This window comes from Onychomys torridus, chromosome 10 (assembly GCF_903995425.1).
Source record: "Onychomys torridus chromosome 10, mOncTor1.1, whole genome shotgun sequence".
NCBI classification, from domain to species: domain Eukaryota; kingdom Metazoa; phylum Chordata; class Mammalia; order Rodentia; family Cricetidae; genus Onychomys; species Onychomys torridus.
This window is the reverse complement of record NC_050452.1, coordinates 44830893-44843743: the sequence shown is the minus strand read 5'-3', so window position 1 is coordinate 44843743 and position 12851 is coordinate 44830893. Positions and strand designations below refer to the sequence as shown.

The window sequence follows — 12851 nt, the reverse complement described above, 5'->3', positions numbered from 1 at the left end:
TTTGATAAAGGGTTAGCTGAAGAGATGGCTAAGTGGTTACAGCACCTCCTGCTCCTGCAAGGACCTGGGTTCAGTTCCCAGCACCCACATTAAGTGGCTCACAACCACCTATAACAACCATCTATTTGGGGGTCTGATGCCCTCTGGCCTCTGCAGGCACTTGCATGCATGTGGTGCACAGAACCTCACACACATACACATAAATAAAAGTAACAAACCAGTTTTACAGAATTGTTTTTGAGGAGCCAGGCGTGGTGGCACACACCTTTAATCACAGCACTCAGGAGGGAAAGGCAGGTGGATCTCTGTGAGTTTGAGACCAGCCTGGCCTACAAGTTGCAGACTAGCCAGGGCTATTAAACAGAGAAACTCTGTCTCAGGGGAAAAAAAATAGTATTGTTTTTGGCAATGAGAGCATAGTTATGAAGTGGTAGATAGCAAGTAGTGACTCAATATGCATGCACATACAAATCCCATTGTCCCAGGCAGCTGAGAAGACACAGTTCAGTGTCACCCACAGCTACAAGATTACACTTCAGCTTAAGAAAACAATTCTCACAACCCAGATCATTCTTAGAAACTAAGAACATTGAGGAGATTTTTCTCTACATGATTCTTTTCAAACTCTAAAGAAAAGAAAAAACAAAACAAAAAGCTGGTGCCTACTATAATACACTCGTTCATTACCTGACCCTGAGTTAAACTACAGAATACAAATTAATCACACAAGAACTTTACAATACAAGAGCATTAAAAGCACCCAGTTTTCTTATTCTTCACATATACATTTTCCTTACCTTTTTTGTTCTGTTTTTATTTTGTTTGGAGACAAGGTCTCACTACGTAACCCACTGTCCAGGAACTCACCATGGAAGCCAGGCTGGTCTCCAACTCCTAAGAGATCTACCTGCTTCTGCCCTCACCCCAGGTACTGGGGATGCAGGTGTGCACCTCTATGCCCAGCTCCCTACCTTTCTGCAATGAGTTCTGAAGAAACTACGTAGAGAAGAAAGTGAACAGAACAGACCTTCAAATCAAGGAGCCTTGGTCTGAATCTGTGCTCCAGTGCATTCTACTTGTGTGATCCTGGACAGTTCATCTGTTTTCAGATAAGTGGAATGGAATTCATCACACCTACCCTTTATAAAGCTTCAACATGCATCTATTATCATTTGGCTCAGCAAAAAGCTTCTCTACTTCATTTTTGAACATATTATTCACTCAAGTCACTGAAACACCCCCTTTTGTAAACTGTTTATAAACAAAGGTATAGAATTTCATAACTTCCTTTGCAGATCTCCTGTTATATAAAAAGTTCTAATTCATTAATTAAATCTAAGTTAAAAAAATCTTGCTGCCAGGCTGGAGGCATGTGCCTGTAACCAGGTGGTAGAGGCTGGAGCATCAGGAATTCAAGACCAGCCTTGACCAATTCAAGAAACTACACAGCAAGTTTCCGACTAGTCTGGGATACAAGAGACTGTCGACTCAAAATAACCAAACAAATAAGCACTTCAACAGGGAGCCAATATGATGGCTCAGCAAGGAAAACTAAGTTCAGTCTCCAGGACCCATGTAAAGGGAAGGGGAAGGGGGAGAACTGACGCCTGAAAGTTGTCCTCTGACCTCCACATGTGTGGCATATGTGTACCCACACAAACATCACACACACACATGTGCGCACACACACACACACACACATACACACAATAATAATAATAATAAGATTCAAAAGTAAGTGACTAAAACACAGCCTATCAAATGGATACCTTGGCTCTAAAAACATTTGTGTCAAGTGCTGAAGAATTGGACAATAAGGAAAGCCACAATCACACATGTATAATTTACCAAGAACTGAGCTTGAGGCTGACTACTTTATTGCTTCTGGAGGAAATGAGTTTCTAATCAGTGTCACTTTTTAGAATTACACAGTGATTCGTCACTCAAACAGTGGGGATTAAACACATCCAAAGGAAAGAAGAAGAAAAGGACAGGGATCATGCAGGTACTCCACGGAAACAGCAAAACTAGAGGTTAATAATTAAGGAGCAAGTGAGATAGATGGCTTGGAGGGTAAAGGTGCCTGCTGTCGGCCTAAGGACCTGAGTTCAATCCCTGGAGCCTACATGGAAAGGGGCGAACCAACTTCACATTGTCCTCTGACTTCCACACCTAAACCATGGCGCGCGCGCGCGCACACACACAAACACACACACGCATGCATAAAAAGAAACAAAATGTAAAAACATGATAATTACAGTCCTGGTTTCACCTTGTTTTTTACACCACAGACTAAAGAAACCAAACATTCAGCAAATGAAGTGGCTGGTAGCAGTGAACATGGACGCACCGCAGAGTCTGCCCTGCACTCGGCACCACGGCCCTTCTCCCTAGGGAGCTGTCGGCTCGCCTTCCTTCTTTCTCCTTATTCCACCTACTCCTCAATCCCTACCAATGGCGGCAGTATACACTGTACGTACGTGTGTCAGTATCTATCTCAATGTGTACTAAATATACACTGTACGTACGTGTGTCTGTATCTATCTCAATGTGTACTAAATATACACTGTACGTACGTGTGTCGGTATCTATCTCAATGTGTACTAAATATACACTGTACGCACGTGTATCAGTATCTATCTCAATGTGTACTAAGTATACACTGTACGTACGTATATCAGTATCTATCTCAATGTGTACTAAGTATACACTGTACGTACGTGTGTCAGTATCTATCTCAATGTGTACTAAGTATACACTGTACGTACGTATATCAGTATCTATCTCAATGTGTACTAAATATACACTGTACGTACGTGTATCAGTATCTATCTCAATGTGTACTAAATATACACTGTACGTACGTGTGTCAGTATCTATCTCAATGTGTACTAAATATATACTGTACGTACGTATATCAGTATCTATCTCAATGTGTACTAAGTATACACTGTACGTACGTATATCAGTATCTATCTCAATGTGTACTAAGTATACACTGTACGTACGTATATCAGTATCTATCTCAATGTGTACTAAATATGCACTGTATGTACATATATCAGTATCTATCTCAATGTGTACTAAATATATACTGTATGTACATATATCAGTATCTATCTCAATATGTACTAAGTATATACTGTATGTGCATATATCAGTATCTATCTCAATATGTACTAAATATATACAGTATGTACATTTATCAGTATCTATCTCAATATATACTAAATGAGCCCAATCTCAAATAAATCAACTAAAAATGTTTATAGAAAAATGAAACAAAAGATATCATAAACAAAAATGTCTACAATATAAGTTATATGTAAATGGGCTTTTACAAATCAACAAAAAACAACCACATAAAAAACTGAATAAAAGGGCTGGAGAGATGGCTCAGCGGTTAAGAGCACTGGCTGCTCTTCCAGAGGTCCTGAGTTCAATTCCCAGCAACCACATGGTGGCTCCCAACCATCTGTAATGAGATCTGGCGCCCTCTTCTGGCATGCAGGCAGAACACTGTACACATAATAAATATATCTTTAAATAAATAATTTTTAAACTGAATAAAAGCTTAATAATAGGTAAACTATAAAAAGAAATGCAATGCCAACAAAACATACATACTATCTTTTCTCCCAATGATCACATTTCTTATATTCTGAGTTGTGAGCCTAGCTTTTTAACAGCTGAAGCATCTCTCTGGCCCAATTATCACATTTCTAAAACAAGTGATAGTGGATAGAAAAGCACATACTGCTCTTGCAGAGGACCTGAGTTTGGACCCAGCACTCACATCTCATGGCTCACATCTATCTGCCTGTAACTCTAGCTCTGGTGGCTCAAAACCCTCCACAGGTACCTGCACTCACATGCACATACCCAAACACAGATACACACACACACACACACACACACACATAAACCTTAAGAAATTATAAAGGAAGGTTAGGGATTTAGCTTAGTGGTAGAGTGTTTGCCTAGCAAGCGCAAGGCCCTGGGTTTGATCCTCAGCTCAAAAAAAAGAGGGCTGGAGAGATGTCTCAATGGTTAAGAGCACCGACTGCTCTTCCAGAGGACCTGAGTTCAATTCCCAGCAACCACATGGTGGCTCACAACCATCTATAGTGGGATCTGATGCTCTTTTCTGGCATGCAGGCATACATGCAGACAGAGCACTCACACCAAAAAGAAAAACATAAATAATTAAAATTACAAAGGAGCTGAGCATAGTGGCAGGAAGAGGCTGGCAGATCTCTGAGTTCAAGGGCAGCCTGGTCTACAGAGTAAGTTCCAGGCAGAAAGAAAAGGCGCGCGCGTGTGTGCGCGGCGGGGGGGGGGGGGGGGGGGGGGGGGGGCAGCAGTGGTACACGCCTTTAATCCCAGCAATTGGGGAAGCGGAGGCAGGCAGATCTCTGAGTTCTGAGTTCAAGACCAACCTGGCCTACAGAGCGAGTTCCAGAATGGCCAGGGCTACACAGAGACACCTGTTTCAAAAACCCAAAGTGGGGGCGGGTATTAAAAAGAACAGAGAAAGGGGGGAGAGGAAAAAGAGATGGGAGTAGGGAAGGAGGAAGGGGGACCAGCTAAGTGTAACTCTCTTTTTTCTTGGTGATTATTAGTTTTAAAAAACAGGGAAATCCAAGCAATACAAAAGATTCAGGCAAAACTCAGACAAAAGTTAAGTTTTAGCAGCAATAACTAAAACTAAGATAACCAAGGGCTGGGGATTTAAGCTCAGTGGTAGAGTGCTTGCCTAGGAAGCGCAAGGCCCTGGGTTCGATCCTCAGCTCAAAAAAAAAGAAAAGTAAGATAACCAAAAATAAGTAAGTTTTTCTTGTATTATTTACAGCAACTGGACACAGATTTGTCTTTTGATGAATCTGTGAGGTCAATAGTTAAAGAGGGCAAATAAAATTAGAACACAGCCCCCCCCCCCTTAGCTGAGGAAGTAGAGTGGGTACAGCAAACACAAGGTCTTGACAAACTTGGCACTCACTAAAACAACACTTGGAATGAGTTCCTTCATTTTTCTGTCCCTTACTTTCCTATGACATCACTGGCCTCTCAAGATCCTTCTCACAATACAGGTGGCATACCGAAAACCTCTGAAACTGAAATCTGGTCTTCCATCTCTAAATCCCTATCCACTTTCAACTTCATCTACCTACTCACTATTTCCATAACTCTAAGCACTGTGCAAAACACACATACCATTAGCAATCTTCCCCTTGACCTATATACTTATATACTTATAGGAAGGCACAGTGTCAGGGAGATCAGATGCAAAGTGGGCACCCCTTATGAGAAAAATGCCCTTGTGAAGCTACTCCGGAGACACATGCGTATATAAAGACTTCAACACAATGGTGCATGAGGCCATGAGAGTACAGGAACCACCTGCACAGCACCTCAGGGACAACACATGAACAGGGCCTCACCATGGCTGCTGATGCATCAGGTGACAATCATCAAAACTGAAGCTTGGAGATACTTCTACAGGTTCTACCCAAAAGGCTTGGACACTCCAGACAAGCAGGGAATGAATATTCCATGAGCACATGGGTGATCAGTCCATCATGGGCTCAGTAGACTAGTTTATAGACAGTGAAAATGACATTGGATTTGCTTTTGCAACACTCTGGACACAGCCTCCTCAACCAGGTCCTCTGCCTCTCACCTTCTCCCAGACAGACACCCAACAAAGTCCGAAAATATGCAAGAAAACCCACAAGCCAGCTGCAGGCCTGCGTGAGACGTGTGAGCAGGACCTGAGTGAGAGCTTGCAAATGCAGGGAATGTCCGGTGCCAGGGTAAAGGCCCCTGCTGGTAAGAAAGTTAAATGAGAAGACAGTATCAAGGGAGAAACAGTAATAGGGAGGGAAAAACAAAACATAAAGCCATCTCCAGCAGTCATCTAGAAACTGACAATGGAGGTGTAAGTGAATAGACAGAGAAGCTCCCAAGAAATGGAAAGATGCCTGGCTGTGGTGGCACACACCTTTAATCATTTCAGGGCCAGCCTAGTCTACACAGTGAATTCTAGGACAGCCAGAGCTACATAACAGAGACCCTGTCTCAAGGAAGGAAGAGAGGGAGGGAGGGAAAGGAAGATGGGCCAGGTGTGGTGCTGCATGCCTTTAATCCCAGCAGAGAGAGGCAAGTGGCTTTCTGTGAGTTCAAGGGCAGCCTGGTCTATATAGTGAGTGAGTTACAGGCCAGTCAGGGCTTCATGAGAGCTCTTATCTCAAAAGAAAGGAGGGGAGGGGGGAGGGGAGAGGAGGGAGGGGAGGAGAAGGAAGCTGAAGCTAGGCACTGGAATGCATAACTGTAATCCCTAGCACTCTGAAGGTGGCCACAGGAGGCCCATGAATTCGGGGTCAGCATCGGCTATCAAAGCGATTCAAGGCTAGCTTAGTCTACATCAGTCCAGTACACAACGCCCATAGAAAAGGAAAAAGTAGAAATAGGCAAGATGATGGGTGAAGTAAGTGAAAAGGGACAGCCATGGCAGCCCTGAATGTGACAGACTACAGAGACCACCGTCTTCTTCACAGCTGCCATCAAGCTAAATCCCCACTTGGCCATTCTGCATCCTAAGAGACTCATTGTCCTCACCACAGTAGGGGCTGAATGCTGCCATCTAAGGCAGAGACAGCCACTGAAACAGCCTGATTCACTCAGCCTTGCAAGTGAGAAGGAAAGCTCACACATTTCCATTTTGGAGCCTCTAGAAGCAGCAGCCGACAATCTCATCCTGGTCTCTGTTGAGGATGCTAGAACAAAAGTACAGACATTCAAGGATGGAGGTGCCAGAGGGCTCAGAGGTTAAAGCCTGTGCTGCTCTTGCCGAGGACCTGAATCCAATTCCCAGTACTCACAACCACCTGTAACTCTAACTCCTGGGGATCAGATACCCTCCTCTGGCCTGAACAGGCACCTGAACTCACAAGCACATATCCACACCGAGATACAACTCATACATAATATAGAAATAATAAATCTAAAACAAAGACAGAGAGAGAGAGAGAGAGAGAGAGAGAGAGAGAGAGAGAGATTGATTGATTTAAGGGCAGGCCCAGAACACTGTAGAACTCTGATGAAAGAATGGGTAAAATACAAAGCAGTATCAAAACAGAACAGAAAGGGTTAAAAGAGCAGCACTCACAACAGGTATTGGCATGGCATTTCTAGAGTAATGCCAGGGGTCTGCACGGCATTTCCGGAGTAAAGCCCGGTCAGTTTCCTGAAGGAGTGCCTGGAATCGCAGGGATGCCCAGAGCTGCGTGCAGCTCTGCAGGATCCAGAAGGGACTGTGGTCTTTCTGGATATGCAGAGAAACAGGTAAATATGCTGAGTATCTGAGCAACCCAAGGTCATGAGTCTCACCAGTAAGAGCAATCTCACCGGCCAAGCGTTTACTAAGAGTAACCACCTAAGGGATGTCTAACAACACAAACCCAAGTCTTGGCCATGCCATCAACAGAACTGTTTTAATGCTAACCTCCACCCCTTGGCACTAAACACAGCCCAAGAGTTTTACAATAGTGTGCTAGGAGGGCATTCATTCAAATCATGTTCTTCTAGTAAGAATTATACATTTTCAACTTTTTACAGTCCTGGGACTTGAACCTGAGGTCTTGCTCAGACTAGACACATATTTTACCACTAAGCTACAGTCCCAGACCATCTCTTACTCTTTATTTTGAGACAGGATTCAAAGTTGCGCAGGCTGGCCTTGAACCTGTGACCCTCCTGCCTTAGCCTTCCGGTGGCTGCAATTTCAGCTGGTACCACCAGGGATGGCCCAACACTTTTTAAACTACAAATTTGTAAAGGGCAGACAGAGAGATGGCTCAGCACTAAAGAGTACTGGCCGCTCTTCCAGAGGTCCTGGGTTCATATCTCAGCAGCCTCATGGTGGCTCACAACCAATGTGACTCCTGTTCCAGAAGATCCAACATCCTCTCCTGGCCTCTTATGGGCACTATATTCACATGGTGCACAGACATACATACGGGCAAAAACACCCATACATATAAAGTAAAAATGTTATTAGGCAGTGCCATACACCCTTAATCCCAGCACTTGGGGTAGACAGATCTCTGTGAGTTCAAGGTCAGCCCGGTATATGCACTGAATTCCAGGTGAGCCAAGACTACATAGTAAGACTCTAGCTCAAAAAAACAAACAAATAAATAATGCAAGAGGACGTGTTAATTGCTAACCAAAATAAATATTATGTGCACTAAAACAATCTTTAGCTGGGCGTGGTGGCACACATATGTAACCCCAGGGAGGCACTGGGTAAGCTAAAGCAGAGTACTGCCAAGTTCAAAGCCAGCCAGGGCCACACAACAGTGCCAGGCCACCAAGGGCCAGACAGGAGACCCTGTCTCAAGCCCTCCACCAGGAAGTCCTTAACTGGGGCTTTTGCTATGACTTTACCGGCTGCTTTTTGTGTGAAGAAAATGTAAGAAGAGGCCCAGGAGACAGCTCAGCTATCAAAGTGCATACTACGGTCAAATCCTCACATAAAGAGCCAGGCATGGCTGCACACATCTATAACCCCAGCACTGGGATGGGGGCACAGACAAGAAGACTGCTGGGGCGGGCTACCTCAGGGTTCGAAGACCCTATCTCAAAAGAACAGGATGGAGAGCGACAGAGCAGGACCCCAGTGTTTTCCTGGGGACACACACACACACACACACACACACACACACACACACTCCTTAAGGTATTAAACTAGCACTGTGGTCGGGCAGTGGTGGCGCACACCTTTAATCCCAGTACTCCGAAGGCAGAGGCAGGTGGATCTCTGTGAGTTTGAGGCCAGCCTGGTCTACAGAGTGAGTCCAAGGACAGGCTACAAAGCTACACAGAGAAACCCTGTCTTGAAAAACAAAAACAAAAAACAAAAAACTAGCACTGTGTATTATTCTGAACTAAATTACTAAAATTCACCTTCTATATTATATCTATATTCTCATGTCATGTTGTATTACAATATTGTGGCTATAAAAGACAAAAACTACTTTCACTTTTAGTAAGCCATTTCCTCTTCCTTCAAAATTACTTGTTTTAGAAATCAAAACCATCACCACACGCGATTGACATTACTGATGCAGCAAGTCTAGCACCTACCTCAAGCACTTCACCGAGAAAGAGATCATGAGTTAAACAAGTATGGTCTGAAATCTTTGAATGTTTCAAAAGTTGGGGGGGGGGGGGTGTTAGCTGTACAATGTACAGGGAAGAGCCTGTAACAGGTTCCAGGGAAGAAGAGTCTGTGGTCCTCACTGATGGCTTCATTCACTCAGGTTATCACTCAGTACTTCGAACAGCCTTCAGCAGACAGGAGCAATGAATGCTTAGTGCTCAGAAGAAACAAAACAGGAAGCAGGCCAGCACTTGGGAGGCAGAGGCAGGTGGATCTCTGTGAGTTCAAGGCCAGCCTGGTCTACAGAGTGAGTTCCAGGACAGCCAGGGCCACACAGAGAAACCCTGCCCCCACCACCCCAAAATAAGAAAGAAAACAGTCAAGAAAAAAACAAACCCTCTGCTCTTCAGTCTGTCTTCAGAGAACAAAATTTGAGCCTGGAGAAGCCAGCCCGGCCCGGGAAGGGAAGTGGGGCCCTGTTCCTGCTGCTGTCCCTTGAGTCTACAGACGGTCTTCCTGACAGGCTCTTCTGACAACAGAAATCTTAACTGTGTCAAGAGGAGACAAGAGTCTCTCAATTAAACACTCAGCATACAAGTTTTCAGGTTCCTGACCCAAAATTACAAATGGACCAAACTGAGCACACACTGAAAATATTATCGAATTGAGGTCTGAAACAAGGATTCTTTTCACACCTGCTAAGCTGGGATAACTAAAGTGTCTGAGGCTCATTGTGCCTGATGAAGTGCTTTATTCCAGAATGCTGACATTTTCATCACAGCTAATATACTACTGATTGAAGTTCTCATTCATCCAGAGGTTAACATTTCACAACTGATTTCTAACCCCAAAAAATCAAATTTCAACTACCTACATGACCACATAACTTAAGTTCAAACCCAAAACAGGCCTAAAATACAATACAGTAAAACACCACCCTTCTCTAGGCTACCTTACTGTCATGAAAAAAAACTAAAACAAACAAACCAAGATAGTCACCATGTAGCCCTGACTGGTCTGAAAATAGCCATGTAGACCAGGCTGGCCTCAGACTCAAGAGGACCCATCCACCTGCTTCTGCCTTCTGAATGCTGAGATTAAAGGTGTGTACTACCGCCACGCTCACTCGTGAAATGTCTTAATAACTTAGAGACACCATGAACAAAAGGATGGAAACAATATTTTCTTCTTTTTTTTTTCAAGATTTATTTATAAAAGCAAAGAACAATCAGACTGCAACCCACAGAACCATGGAAGCTATATATATAGAAGGGGGGACCCTAGGATGACTATGGCTTATAATAAGTTTTGGTTTTACTCAATTACTGAGCAAGCTTCAATGAAACATTTCACTTTAAGATAAGAATTTATACTGTATCAAGTTAACAATAGAAAAATAATTAATTAATTAAAAAAATAAATAAATAAAGTAAAAAAAGATTTATTTATAATGTATACAGTGTCCTGTCTGCATATATTCCTGTACACCAGAAGAGGGCACCAGATCTCATTACAGATGGTTGTGGCCACCATGTGGTTGCTGGGAATCGAACTCAGGATCTTTGGAAGAGCTACCAGTGCTCTTTACCTCTGAGCCATCTCTCCAACCCGGAAAGAAATATTTTAATAATTTAGTTACTTGATGTGTATGAGTGTTTTGCCTGCATGTATGTATGTGTACCACATAAGTGCCTGGTGCCTATGGAAGTCAGAAGAGGCCTCAGGTCTCCTAGAAACAGTAATGGATGGGTGTGAGCCACTATATGGGTGCTAGGAACTGAACTTGTATCCTTTGCAAGAGTAGCAAGTGCTCGTAACCACTGAGCCATCTTACTTGTCCCTAGAACAGTGATTCTCAACCTGCTGCACCCTTTTAATACAGTAAAATTATTTTTGTTGCTACCTCATAACTGTAATTTTGCTAGTTATGAATCACAGTGTAAATATCTGTTTTCCAATGGTCTTAGGAGACCCGTGAAAGAGTCAGTCAACCCCGCCCAAGGGGTCATGACCCACATGTTGAGAACCATTGCCCTAAAAATGTCATCATCTTTTATCTTCTCGGGTTTTTTTTTTAAACAAACACCGCAAATATTTATGGGAAAATGTACCGTCTGCCTGACACTACACAGCACTTTCCTGTCCCTGTGGCTTCTAGCCCCACAGAGACTCGGTAACAAGCAGCCCATTTAGTAAAGTATATGAATGTGCCAAAGAAACAAAACGTGGTCTTTGACTACCACACTATTAATTTTTAAACATTCATAAACCTCAGAAGTTACATTTTCCCCAGAAATATTCAAAAACAAACATGCACACAAACTCTAAATACAGAGCTGAGGTATAATCTGGGATAAGGACTTGCCTATCATCAGTAAAGCCTGAGGTTTACTCTCCAGCACTGAAGGGGGGAGGAGGGGCAGGAGGCACTGTAATGGCTCAGTGGAGGGTGCTTGTCACCAAATCTGATAACCTAAATTCAATTCTGAAGACCCACGCTGCAAGATGCTCTCACCTCCACACGTGTGCTGTGGCAGTCATGCACACACACACACACACACACACACACACACACACACACATTAATTAAACAGATGTGACTAGTAAATAAACTGTGGCTGGGCAGGGTGGTACATTCCTGTAATACCAGGAAGATGCAGGCAATACCTGGAGTACTTGAGATTCTGCCTCATGAATGAATGAATGAGATCAATGTGCTTAATCCATGTAACAAGCCTAGAAGTTGTTGGCCCCAATTCACAGGCTAGGAAACTGAGAATGCCAGGAAGCCATTAACTAGCAAAAGTTTTAAAATTGAAGATTGGGCTGGGCGGTGGTGGTACACACCTTTAATACCAGAACTCAGGAGGCAGAGGAAAGCAGATCTCTGAGTTCAAGGCCAGCATGGTCTACAGAGAGAATTCCAAGACAGCCAGGGCTACACAGAGAAATCCTGTCTCAAACAACCCAAAATAAATAAATTAATAAATTGAAATCAAAAGTTGGGGCTAGAAGGCTGGCTTACAGTTAAGACACTTTCTATTCTTCCAGAGGATCTGAGTTAAGTTCCCAGCATCCCTATGGAGTCTCATAATTAATCACCTGTAACTCTAACCTCCAAGGACAAGTCACATATGTAGCATTCACTCAGACACAGAAATACACATAAATAAAAATAAATATTTAAATTGAAGACTGTCTTAAATGTAAGGGGGAAAATCCTCACGACAAACCCAGCACTAGGGAGTCTGAGGCAGAAGGAACAGGAATTGAAGACCACCCTGGTGCTGGGTTAAAGTGCCTCAACAGAGAGACAGGGTAGGGACAGGGAGGCAGTCCCACCATTCAGGTGTAATTAACAATTCTACAAGATGGCCGACTAGAAAGAAGTGTCGCAGATCAGGCAACCCGAACAGAACTGACAAACAGACCAGACAGAATTACCAGACCTGGAAGGGACCGAAGGAAGGGGGCGCATTTTCTAAGTTTTAATCTCTACCAAGGCACTTCATTTCCAACTCGGTTTCAAGTCTATTAGTACAAGGAGAGATGCAAAAAGGAAACTCTTTGCTATACACAGCATAGGATGCCTGTCAGCTTGAGACACTCCACAGTAAAAAGCTGGTGCGTTTGCTCTGAAGCAGACACAAGCAGCTCTGACAACTGTTCCGTGTAAGGAGCCCGACCG

The 12851-nt window shown here is 43.5% G+C and overlaps 1 protein-coding gene across 3 annotated transcripts in view; it reads right to left on the bottom strand.

Moving 5' to 3' along the window:
* Window positions 1–12851, bottom strand: part of Rfc1 (replication factor C subunit 1) — a 74915-nt gene that overhangs the window by 53082 nt on the left and 8982 nt on the right. The window lies entirely within an intron of this gene.